Source organism: Nelusetta ayraudi, unplaced genomic scaffold (assembly GCF_046127955.1).
Source record: "Nelusetta ayraudi isolate G7.1 ecotype Tasmania unplaced genomic scaffold, CSIRO-AGI_Nayr_v1 ptg000173l, whole genome shotgun sequence".
NCBI lineage: Eukaryota > Metazoa > Chordata > Actinopteri > Tetraodontiformes > Monacanthidae > Nelusetta > Nelusetta ayraudi.
In genome coordinates, this window is record NW_027466222.1 from 171,214 (window position 1) to 196,925 (window position 25,712).

The 25,712-nt window shown below is 43.9% G+C and overlaps 1 long non-coding RNA gene across 1 annotated transcript in view; it reads left to right on the top strand.

Annotated features, from left to right (window-relative positions):
• The window catches only part of LOC142880861 (uncharacterized), a 71,766-nt gene that overhangs the window by 17,111 nt on the left and 28,943 nt on the right, over positions 1–25,712 (top strand). The window contains exon 3 of the long non-coding RNA XR_012925479.1: positions 21,759–21,811. This is a non-coding gene — a long non-coding RNA (uncharacterized LOC142880861). The remainder of the gene's footprint in view (positions 1–21,758; positions 21,812–25,712) is intronic.

Here is a 25,712-nt window from a genome sequence, read left to right on the forward strand (position 1 = left end):
GGTTGTTTGGGGAGGCGGTGGGTGGGATACGTGTTATCAGTGCGCATCAGGACAACCGGAATAAACGCTTCAGCGGCCTTGTCGCGTTTTTGTAAATGATGTCCCAGTGCTTGTGCTGTATTGACTTTATAGAGTCTAAAACAGTCTCGGCCCTACTCCTGCTCTATAGCATATTGACCCAAATATCTAATCAGCCAATCACCTGGCAGCACCGCAGTGCTTTTAGGAATGTAAAAACTGACGAAGACGGCTTTCTGAAGTTCAAAGCAGACGTCAGAATGGGGAAGAAACTGGATTTAAGTGACTTTGTAAGTTTGCGTGGTTGTTGGTCGCAGACTGAAATAATGCAGTAATATCATTTGAATCTTGATTTCAGCTGCAACATTTGAATTGCTGGGTGAGGGTGTGGATGTGGCATAAACATGAAATCCTGTCTTTGCAAACGGTTCCGGCTGCTGGTGATGGTGCAGTAGTGTGTGTGTGTGGGTAGGGTGGGGTGGGGTGGAGGGGGGCGGGGGGTATTTCTCCGAGCATCCTCTTCCAGCAGGAGAGTCCTCCATGTCACAGAGGTTGAATCATCTCAAACTGCTTTCAAGAACTTGACAATGACTTCAACGAACCCAAAGGAATCCCCCCTCCCCCCGCCCCCCAGCCACCAGATCTCAGTCCAATAGAGCACCTGGGACATGGTGGGGAGGGAGATTCCCATCCCGGATGTTCAGTTGACAAATGTGCAAAAACTGTGTAATAGCACCATGCTGCTATGGACCAAAGTCTTTGGAATGTTCTCGACATCCTTGCTTAACAACAAAGACATTTACAAGTTACGATTTGGACGTGGTTCCAGCACGGTGTACGTCACAATGTGATGTGAGTGTATATTTGGTATGGGAACCCGAGGAATCTTAAAAAGCACACAGCTGAGTGGAATGAATCCATCTCGCAGCAGATGTTCCAACTTGATGTTGCGCACTGTCTTATTATATTTAAAAACCTCATAAAATATGTCTCAAGAATTCCCCGTAGACTCATTCTGTTCTTCTTTCCCCATAACATCTGCATAAGCAAAACCATTTGGACAGACAGTGTTTTCAAATCGATGCCTGTTTATTTAGCGCCGCTCTCTCCTCCTGGTGAGCGAAAAATACTCTGTGGCAATTAAAATGATAATATGTGTGGCAGCACAATTTTTTCCAGGCATAACTACAAGCCATGTTAGACTGAGGTCTGGCTGAGGGCTCAGCTGGAAACACTGAGAGAAGCCATAGTGCACTCTCTGTCAGCGCTTGGCCAGTTTTAGAGGGGGGGATAATATTTGTTTTTGAGAAGATGGTGCTTTACTTAGCCCAAGAATTATTATTTGCCCCGATATTAGGTTAAAATAAGACCCAAGCTCCTTGCTGGTGCTGAGCCAAGACCACGCGAGCTTGTCTCCCTTTATCCCACCGGCTGAAAAAACAACCAAACATGCTAATACATGTGCTGTGCAAACGCACGTAAACTATATTGTTGCTCTAGGGTTAGTTTAGCCTCTGGGAGTGGAGTTTCATTAAAAGGTGGATTCCTTTGCCATGCGTTATATGGTGTGAATGTTTTTCTTTTGCTCTTCAAATTGTTTCCCTGACACCCGGGCCCTTACAAGCTGTTTATGCTCAGGGGCAAGATTTATGATGTAAAATGACGGTGGCACTCTCTCCTTGTGGTTGAACCGGGTGCAATAGACCATTCAGGTGCCCACGGTTGCCAGCAACTCCCCCCCCAAGTCTGTCTAGACGGCGTAAACACCAGGCTTGATAGTACCGCTGACTGACAATCACTGATGATTGGGTTTGTGAGACATGAGAGGCAAGGATCACCTAAAATGAATGACAGTAAGTGGCGTTCTTTCTCTTGTTTGGATGTTGTGCTCGGAGGCGGTGGGTAGAATCCATCTCTTTTATGGCTGACATAAAGTTCCTAGACTGTAAAGGAAGACGCGGTCCCACCTGCTCAGGTGTCACGTGATGAACGGAAGGTGTATTTCCATTAACTTTGAAACTTTGCAAAATGAAATTCAGAATTATCCCCAAAGGAAAGCATTAATTCCAAGGGAAAGTTAAGAAGAATTAAAAATAGACCGGAAAGTGGAAAGCATTTACATTTACATTTAAAAAAAAAAAGTCATACTGATATTAGATTTAAATCAGCAGAGAAATGCTGCTGTACATCGAACCACCACGAGCAGAAATGAGCGAGAAAGTCTTGCAGAAATGATGGCAAGTGTCACGCTACTAAACAATGGAAAACTCTTAAAGTATCTAATGGAAATACACAAAGCCCTGCAGAGGTGGGAGTCATTGCAGTGGAAATACAACCGCAAACATTAAGAACATCCGCCAGCCAAACGAGGAGAAAATACATTTCAGTACCATCACTCAAAGGACCAGAAAGAAAGCTTTTGTTTTGTCAGAGTCAGTAATGGGAACCCTGCTGTAAAAAGAACGAGTGATTGGAGGCTGTCTGGATGTTCTATAGAAAGTGAGAGAAAATGTGAACCCAGGAGTCTTGCTGTTAAAAAACAAAACAATACAAAAAACATACATTGATTATATTGTTATTTATTGTTATACTGAATCTCCCAGTCTTTCCAAGTACTTTGGTCACATGCTTGAAGCAGGAAGTGCAAACCTACTTGCCTTACTCTGTGTCTGTATGGATGTCCGGACAGCTGAAAAGGCCTATATAATTCAGAGCCGAGCTGTGTTACTACACTGCATCTATTAATGTTGTGACAATATACATGAAAGACGGCAGGCCCAGTAAAAACACAGGAGTGGAGGACTGCTAAGCAGGATGCAGGGAGAGCTGAAACATGCAGCATGAGAACTTCTCATTGGAGGGATGATGGCTGATCAGCTGAGCTGTCAGCTGATAAGAACTGGCTCCGAGTGGCTGATTAGGCCGCAAACTCAGAGCTCAGCGCGACACCCTGGCTTGCCTGAAGCGATCAGGAGTCGCCAGACTCTGGAGTTTGGTGGAGAACCGTTCCCACAGCCAACAATAGCATTCACAACGCAGCTGATGAATCATCCTGGTTTTGAAGGCAGATAACAAAGATCCTGGGACCTTCCCAGGAAACACAGTGTTGGTTTTGATTCACGCCGAGCTCCCCAAATCCCAGCTCTCTCTCGCTGCATGTGCTGGACCCGCAGTGTGAATGTGCTGCGAGCTGGGATGGATCCGGTGGTTTGTTTTGCGTTTTATGTTTGTTGCATGCAGAGTTGCTGAGTTTCCTCCGTGGTGCCATGGGAACCACAACACGCCATTAGATCACTAGAGCAGGTGTTTTTGTACGTTACAGTAATACAGCAGAAAGCTGCTCACTGTTCCAACAATATTTGAAATGAACTTCAAGCACATTTATGCCCAAATTGGTCGTGGTTAACTTAATTGAACTCAAAGCCTTGCTGGATTTTTTCTTTTGTTTGATCTCTTTTATTGCAAACACACACATTTTGAAACTCGGTGTAAATACAGATAAACACAAGTCTTACAAGGGATTTTAAGAGACTTCAGTTCTCAGGTCTCCTGTGTTTTTTCCTGTTTGCACACTCGCAAAAAACGCAAATCATTTTTATGGGTTTTTTTGAACGATTGATTAGAATAAATCTGCACTTGATTAAATGGTGACAATGCAGAGCAAGTGTTTGCTGTTTTTTTCTCAGATTATATGGCTTCAGAATAAAGGCTTCATGTGCAAGTGTGTTTACTCATTCCTGCTGTGCATCTGGAATATTTAGGGATAGAGTTGTAAATTTCGTTGACAACTAAAAACTAAAAAACCCCGCCGTTTTAAACAATAAATGAGCCAATAAAATGCACTTCAGCAGGGGTTGCGTTTGCCGAGAGCATGTTTTAATTAATCAACAGCTCTGTGCCAAGGCTGCACTGTCGTCAGCAGTCACCATGGAGGAAGCAGTGCCTTAGAATTAGAGCCTAACCACGTTTTCACTGGCATGAGCTGCTGCCAAAGATAGGATGCATAAAACAGTCACTGCACTCACTCTGTGGAAAGAGCCACAGTGTGAAACCTCTTTTCCTGATTCCTCTCCCATTGTGTGTCTTAGTTTGTCAACCCCAAAGTTCACGTGGAGGGGGGTCGCGGGGTGTGAGTGGTAAATGGGAAACCAGCGTGTTTACGTGTGCTTGAAGAAAAAAAAAAAAAAAAAGCAGCAGCATTTCACCTTTTCTTGGAAGAGAAGTCTGAATTAAACTCAACGTGGTGTCAGAGATATCGCAGTGAGTCACGGGAGCCGAAGGTTAACAGGTTCAGTGCACATGGCTGTTTTGCCTTAAGTAGGACCTGCAGAGCCTGAGGTTGGCAGCCCTCGCAGCCTCTCATTGGTGCTTGGCATAAACAGTGAAAGTGCAGGCTTGTCTCACTTTGATTAACCTGACAGCTGTATTTAAAGGAACCTGGCAGGGAGGTGAAGACATTGGTCGATAGACATGCTTAAATAAATTTAAAAAAACATAGTTGTACCTGAAGAGTGTTCTTAAATAATAAATGAATTAGCTGTCAGTCTCACTCTATGTTCCCTTGAGATCTTTATTTCAGTCCAGCATCAACATAGGGAGCAAACATATCCTTTATAACAGGAGACAAGATTAGACAGTTTATGTTGTGTCCACAAGGGGGTGTACTTTCAGCATACATACCTTGTCCGTTCCTTCCTGTCGAGGCTTCAGTAGATGAGTTTGTACTGAATGTGCACACATTAAGTCCAGTGTGTTTCCCTTGTAGTTGACCATGTCTTTGTGCTTTAGTGACTTTAAACCACAATAGTGGAACCCCCCTCCAATTCATATGCACAGTCATACTCCTGGCTGCCCCAAGCTGCACTTGAGCGGAGCACATTATTACAGGGAGGACTTAGAACTGTAGAGGACCCGGTCATTACCCACAAGGGCTTAGTTATCATCCCATCACTGTCAAGTTATGTTGATCGTTTCCTCAACAATGACACCTTTAAACCATCGAAACCACTCGGAAGAGCGGCGCTGCTGATTTCATATTCCTTTGAAAGAAAGTGCCGGATGATTTGAAGATTATTTTGGAGATCTCCTCAGTCAAATGCACAAATACCACATGATACAGGAAGAGAAGTTATGCAATATAATAAAAGTGAAGTTTCACATTGTTGCAAACAAACAGGGCCAACTTCCTCCGTGTATTGCAAATCGATATTTGTTGGTTTGCAGTGGCAGGTGAGTGAACTTTCTCGGTGCCACCAACTTTGGACTAAGAGAGAATCCTAATTTTGTCACCAAATCTTTAACAGAGCTTTGTTTTAAGGGGCATCGCCATAAAATACTGACAATAGATGTAAATAGGACACAATTTTTATCATGAGCATTATTTTTGCCTAATTTTATGTAAAATGTTTATGGAGTCGCATACATGGTTATACACACTACATGGACTTCTAACGTTCAGACATCTGAGAGCATTTCAAATTATCAACACCTAGAATTTCATGTTTTTTTTTTTAAATGGTTGTCCTTTTTTTATTCTCTACTTCTTCCAGTCTCTGTTGCTCGACAGTAATCCTACCTTGCAACAGCAGTTTCACCTCCGCATTGTATATGAGATCTGCAAACATTCTTGTCATATTGTTTTTGGAAGCAGTTTTTCTACTCAGTCACCAGGCTGTCAGTCCATTGTTAGCGTCGACTCTCGGGAGAAATTGGGTGCTTGTATTGGCAGAATTGAAGCTTGTGGAGCTGGACTGTAATTGCAGGATGGCTACAGATGGATTCAGTTCAGCCTCCATTATTTAGGTAGCCTGGTTTGACCTTCGTCTTTACGCATCATTTTATTAATTTCCAAAATGAATGTTATAACGTAATTGACCTTTTGACTCACAATAAATTAAAAAGAGAATAAAAATCATTCGCTACCAAGTTGGTACCTTTGCCAAATCAGGTCCTGTGTCATAGCTGAGTAAAGCTCTGTTGCAGCGCATGACATGAGTTCGGGTCTGCATTTATTATTAGGAGCTCATCTGGTTGTAATGAGACTTAATCCGTCCTCATTTGTGTTCGAACTTGTGCTGAACTCCCTTAAAGACGCATTCAAGTCCTGCTGATTCACACGTCCGAACAGTGCCATCATGAATTCGGTCAACTTTTCCAGCCGTGGTCCCCAACTTCTGCTTTCACAACGTGATCTCAGTTAGGTACAAAAACAATCTTTTACATGTTAACATCTGGGTTTGGACGGGCCGCAGACTGTCGCAGCTGCAGAGCGGCGCTGTGTATATTTTCAGTGATGGAAGTGCGCTTGTCTCCTCTGTCCATTATTATATCTGTTGTTTGGCCATCAGCGCCGGATCAACACAGATGACCTCATAGCATATGTATATGATAGCCGGGGCTAGGCGGCCGGCACATCCCTGACCTGAGTGTTTTTGTTTGAGCGCTCACATTTGCAGCTGCTGCACAGGTCACCAGTGAACAGTGGGTGTTGCTTGACCTTGACCGGGGTGTGTTAAATCACTCACTGTTGTTATATTTAAGAGCAGAGAGGGAAGGGAAGATGGGAGGGAGTGGGGCAGAGTTTAATGGACGACAAAAATGCAGGGGACGGCCAAAGGGAGGCAATAAAAAGCAGCAAAGAATAACCTTATCTGTCTGAGGACAACGTTTTGAGAGCCGTGCGGGATGGACGGCAGAGGGTAGATCGCCTACCGCGATTGTTTGCCGGACTTTGAGGAACAATACCGTCTCTGTTCACCCCGCAGATGGAATATAGACTGGGGCTTGTAGCTCAGGAAGATCCAATCATTCCATTGTTATCTGGTAGAGTGATGGTGATGTCACGTGGTTGTCGTTGAGGAAGGCAGTAAGTGCACCTGGGCACCCGATCACTCCGCGGCTCCACCGTATCGCGAAGCAGCGAGCATTGTAGGAATACTTCTCTGGGAATGCGAAAGCTGCTTGTGTAATAGACCTAGCAACAGATGAGGCACAAGGGAAGTGTGGAAAACAGTTGTGGTCGGCTCAGTGTTTTTGTATTTTAGCATCATGTAAAAACAACAAGAAATTGCCAAAAACTACCGTTTCTGTGTCATGACGGATGGAGTTTGCTCTTGCTGTCTTTCAAAAGGTCGAAGCTACTGTGCGGCAACTGAGCGTGGAATGAGTTTCTTACACATGGGTGTTAGGTAATGAAAGGGATTCGTAAAATCCAGTGTTTTAACACAGCAGTGAGCCGAGATATCGATGCATGTAAACGTCCATGCGTGCAGTAAAAAAAAAGAAAGAAGTGGAACCCCTTCGGGCGCTGCAGTCATCGGTTATTTTCTGAGGCATTGCACGCGACTGGTGCAAGAGCTGTCTGTCACTGGGACTTTATGACTTCTGGGGCGGCTGGTGGTGGTGGGGGTGGGTGAGACTGGCTGCATTGACAGTGTGATGCTGCTTTTCATCACAGATGTGGGTTGGGGTGAAGAGTGGCCTGCGGTCTGGCATCCTGACATCATCCGTTCAGTGCAAAGAAATGACATAAACAAAGTGTCGTTTGCTGCGATGGGACCCGGAGGACTAATAAAGCATCTGCAAAGCCCCCGGCAGCCGCCTCCAGCCCCCATTCTTTCAACTCATGCCTGCTTTCAGGATTCTTTGACGTCCTGACAATAATAGCCCCTTATTAGTGTGCTTTTTGTTCAGGGATATTAATAAAAGCCTGCATCTGCGGACAGCGCTGCCACATGCTTGGATGTGGATGTGGCAGGGAGGTCAAACAAAGTCATCGTTAATAGAAAACTCAAGTTAATCTTTCTTCTGCACTCTGCCTTGTCGTAAATCACCATAATGCATTGATTAACGCTCAAGGTCAGTTTTGTGGCATGTGTGGTTATTATCCTTATGCTGGCGCACATGAAATTAAAGTGATTATTGATGATGTATTTGCTTTTATAAAGCAAATGATGTCTCCCGCACTGCTTCTGTCCTAACGGGCCTCGTGCCCAAACTCACAGAGCTTTGCTGCTGGGAGGACAGTTTTTCTTTCTTCCTTTCTTTCTTTCTATTTTTTTTATGTGCTGGTATGAACAAGCCATGCAACTTGCAACTGATAAGCCAGCAGTTGTCACAGAGGAGCTATTGGTAGGAGCCATGTTAAGTTGACCAAAGAGGAAAGTCAAGCTTTACAAATGGCAAACCTCAGAATTGTTTGACTGTGAACCAGCGTCGAGGGCTGCTAACCATAAAGCTCACTGACTACTCCACTGATTGGTGTTTTCGGACTGCCGGTGTGCACTCCTCAACTTCTCAGCAAAGACAATGCAGAGTCAAAATGTTGGTGTTTTTTTTGTTTGTTGTTTTTTTGCCTGTTCTTCAGGAAATGGGTTGCTCATCTGCTTGAAACAGACGGTTGACTTCACCATTGTTGGGAGGTGACGTTCAAAAGTGTCAAAGAGCTTAGTGGATTTACTCTACTTATTGTGCGGTAGTGTCAAAAACAGAACCCTGGAGTCAAATGCAGGTCTGAGTGTCTGCATCAATCCAAGACACTTACAGTTATAACACAAGTAGACACATTTTTGGCCTTTTACTTTGTTCAAGTAAAGTAATTTAGAGAATGAAAATGACATTCTTTTACATTCACAGTGCAAGTCAATGAAAACAAAAGACAAAAGACAACATAAAAAAACAACATACTTTAAACATGGTTCACTTCAAAAAGTGATACTTTCATCTATTCTAATCTGGTTACAATACAGCCACAATACAATGCAATACAATATGATTATGGCTCACACATCTTATGAAAATCTAAAATCCAATATCTCAAAGTGGATTAATACACAACACCAATTCATTAAAACAATGTATAATACACAAACCTTGACGTTTAGAAAATCATCATCACATACAGTATGCATCTAATAGTTGATTGAAGGATCATTTTACACAAAATACTGCATCAGTGAGGTACATGTTCCTTATTTAATATTGAAGAGGCATAAGGAAGGGCTAAGCAAAGCATTTGAATGCAATATGCTTCTCAGCTCAGGGCAACATGGAGTAAAGTTAAATCCCTGCTCCAGCAGCAAACTTTAGCTTTTACTGCTTGTAAATAGCTCAAGGTCAGGACAGAATAAAGTTGTTTACTCTTCCAGGAGCCTCGGTTCAATCTGCTGTTCTCCCTCGGAGCATGTGAGGTGTCAGCAGCCCAGCGGCCACTCGGTGCGTAAAATAAACTCTGAACGCTGGAAATCAGAAGGCGATAATCTATTTAGTGAGATCATAATTAGACACACGAGATACCCGCTCAGAGCCGAGCAAGGCTGCTACAGTATATGGCTGAGATTTGAAGTGCCAAATTTTGCTGGCTCATCTTGAAAACCTTTGTCTGAAATATATTTAGAGCCAGTTGGAATATGACCGGGCCAGTTCATGTCGTTTGAGGTCAGAGAGGCAGTAGCTGATAGAGGGATTGAGATGTCTCAGTAACAGAATTGATGCACTGCCGGTGCAAAATGTGCAGAACTCCCTGTCTGTCAAATACGAGTGGAGCAGCGTGAGGTCACAACCCATGGTGCCAACACAGTGAAGGTCTCCAAGACAGTATTGGAAGAAAATACAACCCTGGACAAAAGACAGAGGGAAAGGACTAAAAGAACCCTGTGTCAAGAGGGATAGCAACAACAACCTCATAACAATTTGAAGGTGTGTCCCTCACAAGGCTCCAACTGAAACATCAGCACTGGCATCTCGGGTTTCAGGGCCGATCTTGTTCAATTGCAAAGTATAAAATGTGTCCTGGGTGAACCTTCTGCTTTTGTGTGCGCACAGCCTGATCTGTTTCTACACGTGTGCTCATGATTGTGTGTTTTATCTCTGCTATCAGCCACTGGTGATATGGCATCAGCTTTTGTTTGAAGCTGTGACAAAACAAAAGGTTGGAAAAGAAAATGAGGACACGTTGTTATTGAAGCCAGGGTGTACATTCATTTCATTTGGATATAGTTCAATTTAATAATACCTGTCACATAAAAAGTACTTGTGCGTCTGTTACAGGCCTCCCTGTTTTTTTTTCTTTCCTAAAAGTTGTAGGCCAAGTCAAGATTTGTACAGTTTGTCCAATTCTGTGTTGGATGACATTCTCTGTTCGCAAACAAAAAACAACTTTCCGTTTAGAGTTTCTGAAACCCTCATCAATCCAGAGCAATATTAGACAAGCTGGGAAAGGGTCTTAATCCACTAAGTTTTCCCCTTCAGTTCCATTCCAATCATGCCGGCGTCCAAATCAGATCAGATTAAACTTTGTGGAGCAGGTTTTTGAGAACGAGCATCACCAATCATTTACTCTGAATGTACTGAAAACATTAGAACATGTTTAGTGGAATACAAATAACTACCACAGCTAAAGACATGTAGAGTGGAACAGAACACACCTTCTTCTTACTGTTCCGTGCAGAAATTGACTGATTTTCTCTTAAATGGTTGAATTGCTGCCAAATCACGAATGTGTTGAATTTACTTGGCGCCAGACCTCTTAGGTGTGGTTTAAAAGAAAAAGAAAAAAAAAAAAAAATCACATTTTGTCCAGAGGACCTTCAGCCCTTTGACTCACACAGCAAAGATTGAAAGCCCTGACCTTCATGCATATGCACAATGTATTTTGCATGCATGAGAGAGTGACGACGGGCTCCAGTGACATGTGTAAACAGCTTTGACATTGTTGCCCCGCCAGTCACCCAAGGTGCATCTCCGGCACAGGAGGACATGACGACTCTTTGAAGATTATGACATAATATCAGTCTCTGTCTATATTGTTATTGCAGGCTTGTTTAGAATGTCGGGGTTTTGCACATGGAAGCTATTACCCTGAGGGCTTGGGAGCACTTTTCCACCAGGAGGAAGCGAGGGCCAGAGGCCATCGAAGAATGATACCCAAGGGCTTATTTTTCTCCAAAAGCGCCCTGGCTCCTCTGAGTGTGGTGCAGTGGGGTTCTCATTATAGGAAAAATTGGTGAAGGCTGGCTGAAGATAAAGTGCCATATTGCCTGCGGAGTCCTCGTGAAGGGGCCGGTTCGCTCTCGTCTTCACTTTTGCCCTTTCCAAAGTCCAGTTTGCTTCTTCCATCCTTAGCTGGACTTCACACCACCACTGATATCCAGCTTGAATAATATAAAACACCTGTCATCACTTGTTTCCCAATTAGGAACCATTTGTGTTCCCTTTTGCACATCCAGAGATCTTCTGCCCAGCTCTGTCTGGCTGCTGGAATCAGCCGTTCAGACTGCTGAAGGAAGGAAGAGTCGTTGGGAGCCCATCTGGTCTCTATCAGAATTAGGTAAACAGTGCCAGATCTGACATGGAGTTGTGGAGCCAGGCCTTGGCTCCCACCCACCAACACTGAAGACTCAGGCAGTGGCTCAAGAAAATATATGATCGCCATTGCCATTAACTCAAGCTGTGCGGAGAAATGCAAATGTGCTTGGACCCGCTGTGCTCGCTTTCAGTTCTTTGGTTCCAGTGGACGCCATCAGCAGATGTCTTCAGGTGAAAATAGAGAGAGAAAAAGTCTTTGTTTTAAGCACCCCTTGAAAAAGAGCTAATTATGCACAAAAAAATTGAGATGAGTCTTTGAACAAGTGTAAGAGTTTGTGCACCTAAATGTCTTGTAACTATACTGCAAAGTGTGTGGCATAGGAGGAAGAAGTAAAACAGAACGTAGCACATGTTTTTATTAGAACCCTGAATAAAACAATTCGTGTTCATCCAGCGACTAATCTCCCAGCAGCTGTTTGAGACTTTGTATTTATTTTCCTGCTTTGGCATCCCCCAAAGTCGTCCAACTCTACCTCACGTTCCAGCATCAACTATTACTTTTGAAGCCCTACCGTAGCCCTGTTTTTACATGCAGCAAGGCCAGACGAATTCAAACCACACTGTGAACTCCACACTTCATTACCTTATTGTTATATTGACTTTCAGGTGATTGAGTGCACTGGCCTTGTGCTCAATTCATCTTTGATCTTTGTCCCGTGTTGGTGTTCAGCCCTGGAAACAGGACCACTGGCCTGAAAGAAGTTGACTCTCTGAAGGAATTTATCTGAATAAGGCTCTTTGCATTGTTGTTATGGCCAGGGAGCTTTAAATGGATATAGACATTTAAAAAAAATGAAACAAGGTATAACAGACCTTCTTTAAACACAGTTTATTGTAACTTCTCATTAAAATCAAGAATATCCCCAATGGACCTTGTCTCACACATAATCTTGCCTTCATAGTTAGAGATGAATGGTGACTCCATAAGAGAAGTCCTCATCTGGAGAGTGTTGTTTTCACTGAGCTCCTCCAATAGGAGCAGGCACTGGAAAACAGTTAGTGGCAGACTAAGTTGTAGCAGGCTTGTGTTTTTACAATGTTAGTGTTTTATGTCACCTTTGTCAACATAAGTTAAATATGTTTTCATCTTCATACAAGTATAACTATTTTGCTTCTTTGACTCCCCATTGCTTTGCTCGACAAGGCACTGCATTCAGGGATTCGTGGACTGTCTGTAGTCACACCAACACGTGTGTGGTATGATATTAGCACACATCGGAAAGAACTGTTGTGTCAAACTTAAAATTGCTTTCAATGTTGTGACAGTCCTTCGTTTTTTATTTAGTTCTATCTTTGATTACAAACATAGTCAACAAAATAAAGTACACGATCACATTGTACATTTTGATTATTTAAGTCAATTTTGTAAAAAATCTTTGGTTTTTATTATCAAGTGTGCACTGCCTTTGCTATTATTAATATACTAGTAATGTGCCGGCTTGCTGCCTCCAACCATAGCGCTTCCCATCTTGTTCCTACCTGTCTCGCCTGCAAGTCTTCTGGCATGACAGTCTAGATTAAAGTGTATGGGAGGGCAAAGTGTGAAAAAGTGAGGAGCATGGGGAGTGGGTATATGAGAAATGTCTGGTTGCGTTCGTATGCCCGTGTGTAGGTTTCATTTCTGTGTGCTGTAGGGATTCCATTACCCTCTAACTGTGCAGACACAAGGTCACTGATGAGCACCATGTGTGTGGCGTCCCTGTGTACATGAGAAACATTTATTAGATCTCGCTCTGGAATATGAAGACCCTGCATCACAGTCCTGCCATTGATGGAAGGGGACCTGCACTAATTCTGCCAGTTCAATGGTCCGAGTACTCGTGGAAATTTACATCTACTGTAGCGTGGGGTATCGCTCCCTTGAAAGACTGCAAACACGCACACACAAGCAGGTAACCCCATCTATTTTCCATTCTTTTGTACAGCTGAGCACAAAGCCATACCCTAAACATATCCTTAACCACAATATGCCAAACCACGACCCTCAATTTATACCTTGCCTCTAAACTAAAACCCTGTTTTCACTTAGCAAAAAAGCAGGTAATTTACAAGCATTTGAAATCCCCCCTCATGTGAAAACGGTCACAGATGTAAAAAGATGGCATTTTGTGGTGTTTTGTGCATGTGAACACGCCGAAGGGAGATCGGCCTTAGTGTGATGACGTTGTGCGCACTGTGTACGCACGATATGTTGCTGAGAAGGAAGGGGCCCCGTCAATTCTGTGCCCATCTGCGTTCACAAATTTGAATGATTTTGTGATATTACTTCTTTTTTTTTTCTCCCAACAAATGTGTTTAAAATCACCAAATAAACATAACACATACTCTACAGCATAAACAAAAGATTAAGCTCAATGGCACAATGATGAATCAACGTGAACGAAAATAACACACTGCCTCAGCACGTTGCATCATTTCCAAGTGAAAACTCTGCATTCCAGGCAGGACAGTGAAAATGGCCGCCCAGCTAAAAATCCCAGCATTTTTTTGGAGGACAAGCCAAAATATCTTCACTTTGAAAAAAATTACGTCATTTTGTTGGTTAAAACAAAAATATGGTCCTCACAATGGCATAAGCACGCAAGTGCACACACTCACACACACACACACACACACACACACACACACACACACACACACACACACACACACACACACACACACACACAGAAAGATCGGGAGAGAGACAGAGACTTCTAGGTGTCTTGGTGAGCTTGATTATTGTTTCTCTTGTGAGCAGATGCGTTGGCTCAGATTTTTTTTTATCTTGGAACACTAAATTGCTTGTCTTTGGAAAAAAGTTGAAACTGTTGGTGTAACCATCAAAAACCTCCCCTTTAAATTGGATGGTACAATTTCAGCTTGTGCTATCTATATCCCTGAAAACAATGGAATTTAACATGCTGCGTATGAACAACTGCAACATCAGCATTGATCAAATCTCCAAAAAGCAAAGGATCTCTGCTTTTTTTGCTGAACATTTGGACCCATTCTAAACAATCGTTGTCTTCTACTAGCAACAGGTAACAACCTCCTTGATGAACGTGATAACCCCACCCCTTAATTTAAGCTCTTAAGACTTTTAAAGTGCACTATAAGCCAGTTGCTCACCACATTCCTGTGCCACCCGCATTCCAAATTGCTGTAAACTAAGCCGCAGCCCTACCACGCCAACGGAAGGGTGTCAATTTGGACAGGAAATAATTTATTTGAACGTGACTTAAGTTTCTCAGGCTCAGCTCCCTGGTGGGGATGTGGAGAGGGTCTGTCTTTGGTTAGTCCGCTCCCCGACATCTACGCCACATGTACCCCAAACAATAGCCAATTCATCCAAATTTCTCTGCGTGCAACAACAGCCAGAAGAGATCCAGATAAATGGAAAGCACCACAACTCTCCATCATGGGAAAACATTTTGCAACAGACTTCCCGTGAGACAAAACTGACAAAATAATGCAAATCTAGTTAAAGTGAACGGCCTCTAACAGGGAGATGCAAGCAATGGGGAGTTAACAGAAAGAATATGTCTCACTCTTGGAATACAACGCACTCTTTCCTCCTTATTCTATCAAGTATTACAACCGTACACAATGAATCATCAGACTAAAGCATAAAAGGTGAGTGACATGATGTTTTGCCTTTGGGGGTTATAGCCTTCTTGTCGTGACCCCTTGGAACATGTCATTTTCCAGGTTACTGACAACAGTGAACTCATAATTTTTTTTATTGATTGACATTAATAAAGTCTCTCTCAAAGTGCCAGCCTGACCTTAGTGGACCGATTCTTATCAGACTCACATTTTTGTGTCTGCTCTCAGAAATCTCTGGGAGGCCCTGAGTTGGAGCTGCGATCCAAAATGTCATGCCCTTCAAACGAGCTAACCAGCGAGGTTTGTTTCTCTTTCCTCGCTACCTGCTAGCATGACACATATATGTGCAGTGTCCTGAGGTTTTGTTTTTCTTTTTCTTCACTTAGGTAGCATAGAGGAGTAATTGATCACAGCATCTTTGGCGGACACATACTGTAGGTTCCTTTGAGGCCAGGGGCTGCCGGCTCAGGTCACATACCAAAATAATAAACGTATGGTAGGGGGAAGTGCGTGAGCCCTGTTGGACAGTCCCCCTCTTTTTTCTACGTGTTCCTCCCCCAGTCAGTCCTCCTCAAGCCAGCTCAGTAAGAGGAAGTGAGGATGGGCCTCAGTTGGCCTCCCTTACTAGTCCCACTCTGAATGGCTGTCTGTTCCTCGACATCTCAGTCTCTCATCACCACCCCATCAATCCCATGCTTCTGTGGCCATCCCTGCAGAGACAGGGCTCCACTGTGTCCCGGAGCCCACCGCAGTTCCCCGGCAGTCCCCCTACCTCAAAGCCCCCCACTGGGCGTGGGCTGTGACATCTGCTTGACAGGAGAGGCCCCTAAATGACGGCCATTTTAGCCCTGAGCTCTGTGTGTCCCTCTCACTGCATTCACACACTACTGGTAGATGCATCAACATCCCCCAGCATATCCAAATACCAGATGCTCGCTCAAAAAGTGGATGACCATCCCCCCAGTCTCTGTATCCATGATGGAGCCCCCTCTACCTCGCTTTCATCCACATCAAGGTCCCCTGACCTAGTAAACGCCTGCAGGATCAAGGCCTCCTCAAGGGGATAGCGGTGGATGTTATCATAGCATTCCAGCCCCTGAGAAAGTATGCCAATTAGCTTAGCTGGGGAATGTTGTTTTGCAAGTCTCTTTCACAAGTGCCGGACTCCATCGTAGCTGTCACTGGCCAAAATTATTTTTCAGTTCCAGTTGGCAATGTGTGCAAGAAATATCACAGAGGATGTCCTCTACAAAAAAAAAGGCAAATATGACAAATTAGAACAATTCATCTTTTGTACTTCTGCAATGGCGCTCCCATCAGTCTTGACTTTGCGGCATGTTCATAACACAGCGATATCACATAACTGGCCGTATGTTTTCGTAGCTATTGGATCTGGCAGGATTGCATCATCCTAGTTGGCATATGTGTGTTGGCTGACTGGCTGTAAGGTTATGCTCAAAGAATAAACATTAAGGAGGTATGTCATGCTAATGGAAGTGTGATTTGCTGTTTGTGTTTCCCCAGAAGTAGGAGTGTGAAAGGAAAGATGAACGTACCTTGACGTCACAAACATTTTCAAACCGTTAAAATGTTAAAAATAAATCGTCAACAAACCTTCTTTATAAATCAGTATGCTAACTGGTCTGGCCAGCAGGCTAGTAGCTCCACTGACTCAAGTGTTTTGTAACACCAAGCCAAAAATGTTTTTATATAAACCAAAAGACTCTATATATACTGCTCAGTTTTACATTCTAAGTCTGTAGCCTCCACTCCCAGATAGGTAAACAGAAGTGTGGTATATGTCTGGATTTCCATTTGTTCTGCTGTCGATTCTTGAGAGACTTTTGGTTGAGTGTTGTAAAGGTTCCTGGCCTCTCTAATTTTCCTGGGGGAGGGCTATATGACAGGCTAGATTGTGGTGTGGCTGCTCGTACTGTTTGTTTTTTTGCAGACCTCTGCAGTGTTTTTGTTTCTCCAGAAGTGTGATTTGGCCACAGGCTTTCACGGCTACTGGATCCAAGTATGGAACGTTGGTCTGAATTACAGCAGCGTCTTGATTTGGGCTCCTGATGCCTCTTACAGATTTGTGACGCCTCACACAACTGGATGTCTGTAGGATTGCTTTAAATATTTGTTTGGACTGCACCTCTCGTGGTTCTGATCACTTTCAGCTCAAGTACTCACGTACTTGATTTACATCACGTTGCTATTACAGTCTGGAAGTGGAAAAACAAATAGGCCTTGATGTGTTTCCTGGTGTGGGAAAAAACCTGCTTGATTCAAACGATGTCCTCATCAGAACTGGATTTTCCGTCCGGGAGTTGGACTGACATAGGAATCTTGGAGCAGATTGTTTTCTGCAAGAATTCCTTCTCTTTGAGAGTTGGAACCTTGTCTAACCTGGAGTGTTGTAATGGGATTCAGTATTAATTACAGTTAAAAGACATATGATATAAAAAATAAAGAAGAAACAGCTGTTTGTTCTTTCCATATAGCCTTTCCATCTATGTATTACATGACATTGCAACACTTTCTATCCAGAGCCAGTAATACATCTAACTCTGCCTGGCAAAGACACACACTGTGATTGGTAACATCATAATTATTAACATACAATGTGCAATACAGAACACGTGTTTGTGTTGTTTAATTTGATCTTTTTAACATTCATATTCCTGTTTTTATTTTGATATTTGAGCTCTTTTTTTTTTAAACAAAGTGCACTGATTTTTGTGGTGTTGTTTATACAGTGAGATTATATTGAGATCTGAAGCATAGTATCTGCTAGGCTGGATGATTGATTTTTTAATATATATATATAAATGTCATATGTCATCAAATGAATGGGGAAGCCAGGCTTAGCATGTGCATTCGTTCTTGTTAATCAATGTGCCCCAAATTATTTTGGGCACATTTAAATCAATACTTGCAGCAGAGTGGTCCAAGTTATCATGGAACTTGTATTAGTGATACATATGGGACTTTCTGACTACACCACACCAGGCTCTCAGATGGACAATAATTCATTACAAGAACTGGATTCTAAACTTATTAGAAACAGGACCAGCGGTATGTCATTGATTTCAGCAAGTAGAAGGACTAAGGTTGTCAATCTCGGTCCAGCCTTTGGATCCGAAGTCTTTATGATGGCTTCTGTTCACAAAACCTTCATATTTGCTGGTGACAGTGATTTATAATACAACATGGCCTGAGTGGCTTAAATGTGAGGACAGTGTTTTAGGTATACAGCTACGTGCAAGTGATTGTGGTGGAGTGTAGCCTCGGGCGAGGCAACGCTTCATTCAGGGTTGTTGCTCAGGTCTGTGTGTCTGTGTGTGTGTGTGTGTGTGTGTGTGTGTGTGTGTGTGTGTGTGTGTGTGTGTTTGTCTGTGTGTGTGTGTGTGTGTGTGTGTGTGTGTGTGTGTGTGTGTGTGCCTGCACGCGAAGAAAATGATGCGTAGACGCAGAAGGCCACTGTGCGCCAGAAACAAAATGTGGAGTCAATCATGGTAGTTGCAGGGTGAGCTGAGCTCTGCTTTTCATTGGCCCGCTGAGTCTTTCCCTCTCTAGTCACCTTTTTCTTAATATATAAATTACCAAACCCAAACATGACAAATGCATGCGGGTGAATATGACACATGACATCCAGACTTAGCTGCAGCACCCAAAACCAAAACCATTCGCGTCTTTCCTATTAAGCCATAAAAACCCTCCGTTGCCTCATTTTCCATAAATATGTATTTTCTCCCAGTGTGGTCTGAAGTTATGAAGCACTGTTAATCTTGTCCGTTTGTAGTTTCATGAGAGGAGTAGTAAAAAATATTATTGGAGCTACAGCGGACATTTAAGCACGGTTATTCTTTGATGCTTGGAAACATCGAGAGTCATTAAAGCACTGGCGAAATCCACCCAATATAATGAATACATACATAGCGGTTTTCTTAGCATTTTTTTTAATTGGCCAATGACAACAGTGTCATGGGGTAAAAATGTGTAATTTAACTATCACACTAGCAAAATAACTGGAATGAGGAATCTTTTGTTTGATGATTGCACATCAGAGACAGTTTGTAATGTCTCCAATGTACCAGAGACACTGCTAGTCATTTGGAATTACCTGGTGTTCAGTGTCTGTGTTGTGAACGCCTTTCATTCCATGGCTCGTGGCAACAACGACAATGCGCAATGAATTCTTATGTCATTTCAATTTATGCAATTGGAGCCTCAGTGAGCATCAAAGAATAATAACAGGTGTTGAATTGAGATTGACTGAATTCATCCTCAATGCAGTGTGAAGCTAAAAATGGGATGGAATGGGGAGAACCAAATATTGTCACTAAATTGACATAAAGTAACATCATTAACACATAACTGCACATGAATGAACAAATGCCTAGTGTGAAAACACCGTCAACACCAACTTCATTATATTTTACAGTTTGTCATGGTCTGTTTTAGTTTCCTGTTTCGTCATCGATTGTATTTTCGGCCATTTTACTTCCTGTTCCTCTTTTCCCACCTTTTTTGTCCCAAGTGTTTCACGTGTGTCTCATTGTCGATCACTGTTTGTTCTCACGTGTGTCCCTCTGGCCTCTAGTAGAAATTGTCCTGGTCTCCCTTCTTGTCTGTGTCTGTTCGTTGCATCACTCATGTTGTCACAGCCAAGCTTGGTCTTGTCTGTTGCTCCACGTTGGTCAGTTTTGTGTCAGTTTAAGTTCACTGTTTCAGGTTTGTTTAATTTCTACCCTTGAGGCCACTTTTTTATTTCATTTTGTCCTTAAAATAAATCGTTTTTTCTTCTTGTAACCCAGACTATGTCTACTTTTGGGTCCTGCCTCCAACGCCTCCACCCCCAACATGTCCGTATGAGCATAGAACAATCATTCAACGAAGGACACAATATAATTTAAGTGGATACACAGATGGAATGAATGCCAAAAATGAAGAGACTCTCCTAAACTGCTGGAGCTGCATCCTGTTCTTTCCATTGGTCCTGGCTCTGCCTTCTCAGTCACTGTGACTTGACAGCAAAGACAACATGCTTTTTACTTTCCAACAGTTATTCTTCCTGCCCTTGCGTATATATATATTCAGCAAGGATACTCTGAAATTAAAACTTCGGACCAACACTTTTTACAGACATGAGAAATGTGTCGAAAACAAAATGCAACCAGATGTTGGAGGGTAGTTTGTGGCACTCCTCCCACACCAATAAGGATCTGGGCTACTGCATTTTGGTTCCTCTAGATAATTAACGCTCAGTCGGCCAGGATTTACTGTGTCCTGTTAATTGTGGTGGTCAGCTTGCAAAGGCACAAATAAAGCCAGAGCTTGTCGACATTTATGGTTTATTTCCCTGAGGTCATGGGTCGTAAATGACTTCAGCCTCGTCGGGTGTTAGGGCTACTGTTAATATTTACTCGCGTTGCCCGCTGCATCTCCTTTTTTGCCGCTACGCTCGGTTCTGAGCGGCTGACTCACTTCACTCATAGCTTTGATTTATGTCTCTGTGAATGGCAGCAATAATCAGGGTGTGGATGTAGAAGTCAAGCAGGGAGCAGACTGGCTCCGTGTGCGTGTGTGTGCTCGAGCTTGTGTGCATGTGTGTGTTTTAAAGGATATACATGAGTGAGGGTGGGGGCACAGGATGTGTGCTTGTGATAAAACCCTGAAGGCATTTTGGAAAAGGGTCCGCGACACTCCAGAAGCGAGAGTAACAGCAGACACATCATGGCCGAGTGTCCTGCCAATGTTGCACAAAGTCCTGGAAACAGGTCTTTTCCACTCTTTATTAGTCCTGATTTATACTTTTTTAAAGCATTGAGCAACAAGGGGGTTGTGAAAAGATGCACGCCTTGGACACTTGGATGGTGCCGAGCGCGTCCTCCAGGGGGCCTCAATATGTAAAAGCCCTACAAGCAGTTACAAAAAGCCCTAGAAAAAGTTGCCTGCCGTGCCAGAGAGCTGTCTCATCCAGGGAGAAACTGTTTCTCATTCAATTACATGTTCCATGTGCACGTTCCAATGCTTCATGCACGCCGGCTTCTGAGCAGACCTAATATTTCACACGCGTATCCTCATCTCAACACTCAAGTCGTTGCCTATCTAAACACAACTGCACACGGTCTGCAGTGGACCTGTGCAGAGGCATGTTGTCTGCGGCCGTTGGAGCCTCGTGCTTGAACATACACACCCGCTGGTGGGGAACCAGTGGACCTTGTGTGTCCTTAAGCTTTCATAAAAAGCATATTGGGAAATGCACTCAGTGACTTTTGAAGCATCACTTTCCTGCGAGACCACTGTGTTGTGGCTTCAGTGCTTCCAAAAATCTTGCATGGTATCAGATTTGCCAAACTCTAGATCCAATAACACTGTCTGGGTTAAATTACCTCCCTCTTAAAGCGGCCCTGAGGTGCTTCGGCTGGGTACCACTGCTCCGTATGACTATTAAATACTGGAAATTTGCATCCTCCGTGACTTTTTTTTTCCTTTAAGGGACATTTTATTGCACCAACATGATTCCATCCTGTTAGTTGGTTGTTAATCATTTTTGCCTGCAGTATTTTTTGCGTTAAGTGGGTGTCAAAAGTTTTGCGGCACCTCCAAGTTAAAAGTGTCTCCGTAGTTTTCCTACCTGACTTCACAGGTTTAGTTGTGATTCCTTGATGCTTGTTTGATTAATTTGTTCTGGTTATTCCACATCTTTTCATATACGGCCAGACCAGGATCCAGTTTATGAAGAGCCACTGACTACAGCTGAATATTTTTTTCCCTTTTGTGTCTCACAGACTTGGTTTTGAGCCACACCTCAACTGAGTTGCTGAAACTAGAGGCCCTAAAGGTAAGAATACATCTACCAATCAAATATATATATTTTGCAAGGAATTATTATCTCAATGTGATTACTAGATTTTTTTTTTTATTTTTTTTTTTAAAAGGTTGACAAAAACCTTGTGTTCAGTTCCAAGATATGGCTGCAGTGAGTGCTTTAACTTTTTAGGTCTCCCCCCCCCCCCCCCCCCCCCCCCCCAAAAAAAAAAAAAAAAAGAATAAATAAAATCAATCAATGATCAAATCAATCAAACTCGGTTTTGGGTTTGAGATTTATCCTTCATGTGACAACAATGTGCAATGGATTGATGCATAGAACCTGAATTTCAAAGTACAGCTGTAGTTCTCCTTGTTTGGGGCCACTTTCTGAAGCTTCTGTCCCAGTCCAGCTGAGGTGTTGCCGTTGTTGCATCACGCAAACTGTGAAAAGAAAAAATTGGATCTTAATTCCTGCTGGCAGTTCCTGAGAGTAAACTTGCTCAACTCTGACTCATGCTTCCTGTCTCTGAAACAACTCATCTATCACAGGTGAGGTTTGTGTTTTGGTTACACACTGAAAGAGAATTTACTCTTGACTAAAACAGTCCATCAAGTGCTGCCAGACACTTTATATTTTCCACCTTTGAGTGGCCACGACTTTGACATTTGCAGTTGCCCCATTATAGGCTTGGAGCAGCTGCTTACGGGCTTTTGGAAAACAGTTCCATTGAGAAAAACTTTGCCTCATGTAAATCATTTACACACCAGAAACATCAACATAAAACCCTGATTTAAATAGAGCAGAATTCCCCTTTAATTTCACCCTAAAAGTAAACAGATGGAGCCTTGAACGCACACATCCTCTCCCTCTCTCTGTCTGCCTGTCTGCTCTCCGTCGACTGCGGCCTCCACTACCCATCACCCCTCCCCCTCCCACCGCTGTGTGTGAATCCGACGCTGTGATTTTAATTGCTCCGTCTTCGCTTTAATTACATGCGAGAGTTCCTTCTTTGCTCTTCCTCGTGCTGCCTTCCTTTGCAGGGCTTGGCAGCGTGTTTTTCTAACGATATGAGCTTTATGGGTCTGGACGCGGCTCAAACGATTAACGAGCCGCCAGCGATGCGCCTTCATCGCTGGTGGCTCGGTCGGGCCCGTGCACAGCGCAGCACAGTGCCGAGGCCGGGGCAGCGGGCTAATGAAACGCTCTATTTTCTGCAGTTTTGAACCACATCACAGGCCCTGCTGACCGCCGTGCTTCCCTGGCCGTCCCCCTCCTCCATGCCTGGCACTCGCAGCCAAGTGGCTCTGATCGACTCGCCTTATTTGTGTTGACAGCAGGACAGTGACCACGGCTGTATTTCAGGTTCGCTGAAAATCACGAGTTTATTCAGGCTTAGCTGAGCGACGGCAGTAGTGTAATAGAAACCTAACTCGACCGACCTCCTGAATTAACTTCCTCTCAGACTGCAACCACCGTCTGGATCCGCAGAGAACTTTGAGACACGCACTTTTATTTCCTCATGCAGGCAGAGTGCAGCACAGAATATTCTTTGTTTACCCGTTGCCATGGTTCATCTTGCCAGTATTGCTCCACGATGATGGTAATGGTGGTTTTCGATTCCAGCGTGATATACAGCGTGAAACATATTCAGACTGGATTGAACTAATTCTAGTCAGCTGTTGTGAAACGACAAGAAAGATGAGCTCACTAATGAACCGGCTTTCCGAAACGGGCCGGGGATAATTAGTGGGCATCATGCTCGGTCGTGTGCAGCGTAAAGTGCGTGAAAAGCTGGCGGAGCGAATGCTTTGTTTGAGTCGAGCGTTTTTGACTGCAGTGTTTCCTGCTCACTTTGGTTCCTATTAGTCATTTGATGCTACAATGATATATTGTAACCTTGGCGCACAGCGCTGCCTGTTATTGAGCTGATTGATGGGCGTGTGCAAGATGCGGCCAGGGTTCTTCAGCTCCCGATGACATCACCAGCCGAGGATTGCAGTTTCACGTAGCGGCCATATTTTAGCCTCTTAGCCCAGAGATGCAATATTAGTGGAGTTTTTTTTAGCACTTTTAGCTCCGTGTGTTTAAAAAAGATAGAAGGGGTGAACTAGAGGTGCACCGATACCAAGACAAGTATCGGGTATTGATACCGATACTGGGGTTGAGCACGCTACTCTTAAAATACGTGCTGATACCAGTTGCACATGCATGCATATGACAATTTTGTTAAATTTGTATTCGTTAAGTAAAACTTCTAACAGTTGCCCCAAGTTCTAGAAAAAAACATGCTGAGGAATGTTGTGTTGAGTCATTCTATAATGTGAAATGGCCTTATTGAGTCCTCGGTATCTGTATCGGTGAGTATTGAAATGCAAGTGCTCGTACTCTTCACCTGTAAAAAATCAAAAGGGGTTTTGGGTGCACCCCCAGGATGAACACTTCAGCTGTGTGTGTGACTTTAGCAAACAAGTAACAGCAAAATCCAGCCATCAACAGGCTGGCCAGGGGAGAGAGTCCTCCTGCGTCCGCTTTGTCCAAATATTCAAACACTTTTCCACTGACACAACCTGCAAACAGCCGCCAACTTTCCCTGCAGTTGAATTGTCACCAGACGATAGATGTGGGCTTGCACGCTTGACTGGTGCGTAAAGTGTGACTGGGGACGTGTTTGCCTGTCGAAGCATGTGTAATATGAAAAGACCTTGTTTGGAGATGTGAGTCAGCCTTGCATGCTTGTCAGTCTCCAGCAGGCTGGATCACAGCGGGGCCATTAAGGCCTCTGTGTTTTCTTGGAAACCGACAGGCGCACAGGCGGGCCGCGAGTGTGACAGGCCGGTCCGGGGCTGAACCGGCCGTCCCCTGTCCCGTAAGTCCATGACTCAGACACGCTCATGTGTGAGATGCATAAATCAGCAAGCGGGATTGTTGCATTTGGTTCGCTCTCCACTCCAACGGCCCTCGGCGGGACGACTCGGAGTCGTCTGCTGCTGGTGGGAAAGAGGAGCGGGAGACACGGTCAGACAGATCGATCCCTGAACACTTCACTTGTTTGGAGGTTACACTCACTCTGGCGTGAATGCTGTGCCTTTTTGGACGGGCCTGACGCTGGGAGGGCGGGTGGGAGTGGGAGAGTGGAGGAGGGAGGTGAAGAGGCAAGTCTGGGTCTGACTGGAAACTTGAATGGAGTGGAAACTGGGCAGGGTGCCACTCGGCAGATCCACCTGAACCTCCGTCCGACGTAATCAGCTATCGGCAGTCTGGAGGCGGAAAGCGCCGGCCCCTCGGAGTGAATGCAGCGGGAGTTTGCGTGGCTTTGGCCCACTTCTGGAGCTCTAATGCGGGGGGATGTTTTCACAAGCAAAGTCCTTTTATTTGAAAAGGACTCCTCTCTCAGCAGACACCCCAGGAAGCACCGCCAGGTGAAAGGATTCTGTGACCCACTTCCAGCTGTCTAAACACACGCAGTCACACAAACACATGCACAAACTCTCATTCGTGCACGCACACACAGACAACTCGCACACAGTTGCTTCAAATTAAATAGAAGAATTGATCTATTCCTGTGCTCTCACAACTGCCCCCTTCCTCAGAAAACAAAGAAACAAGCAGCAGCTCTTTTCTCTCGCTGGCTCGCCACTTGCAACTTTGTTTGCTCTATCAGACTGTGATGTAACATCATGAACTGTATTACACATCATCCGCTTGTTCCGTTTTGAAAAAAATCAAAAACTCGCTAAAGTACAAAGTGCTGAACTCCGGCTGTGGTCACTTTAGGACACAGTTTTACGCAGCCGCTGTGACCTGAAGGATGCGAGAGGGAGGAGAACAAACTGGCTTGGTGGCCAGCCAGTAGCTCCACCATCGAAGGAATTTCAAGCTCCGATGTTTATGTAACCAAGAGAAAGTAGAGACTCCCTTGTGGCCCTTTTGA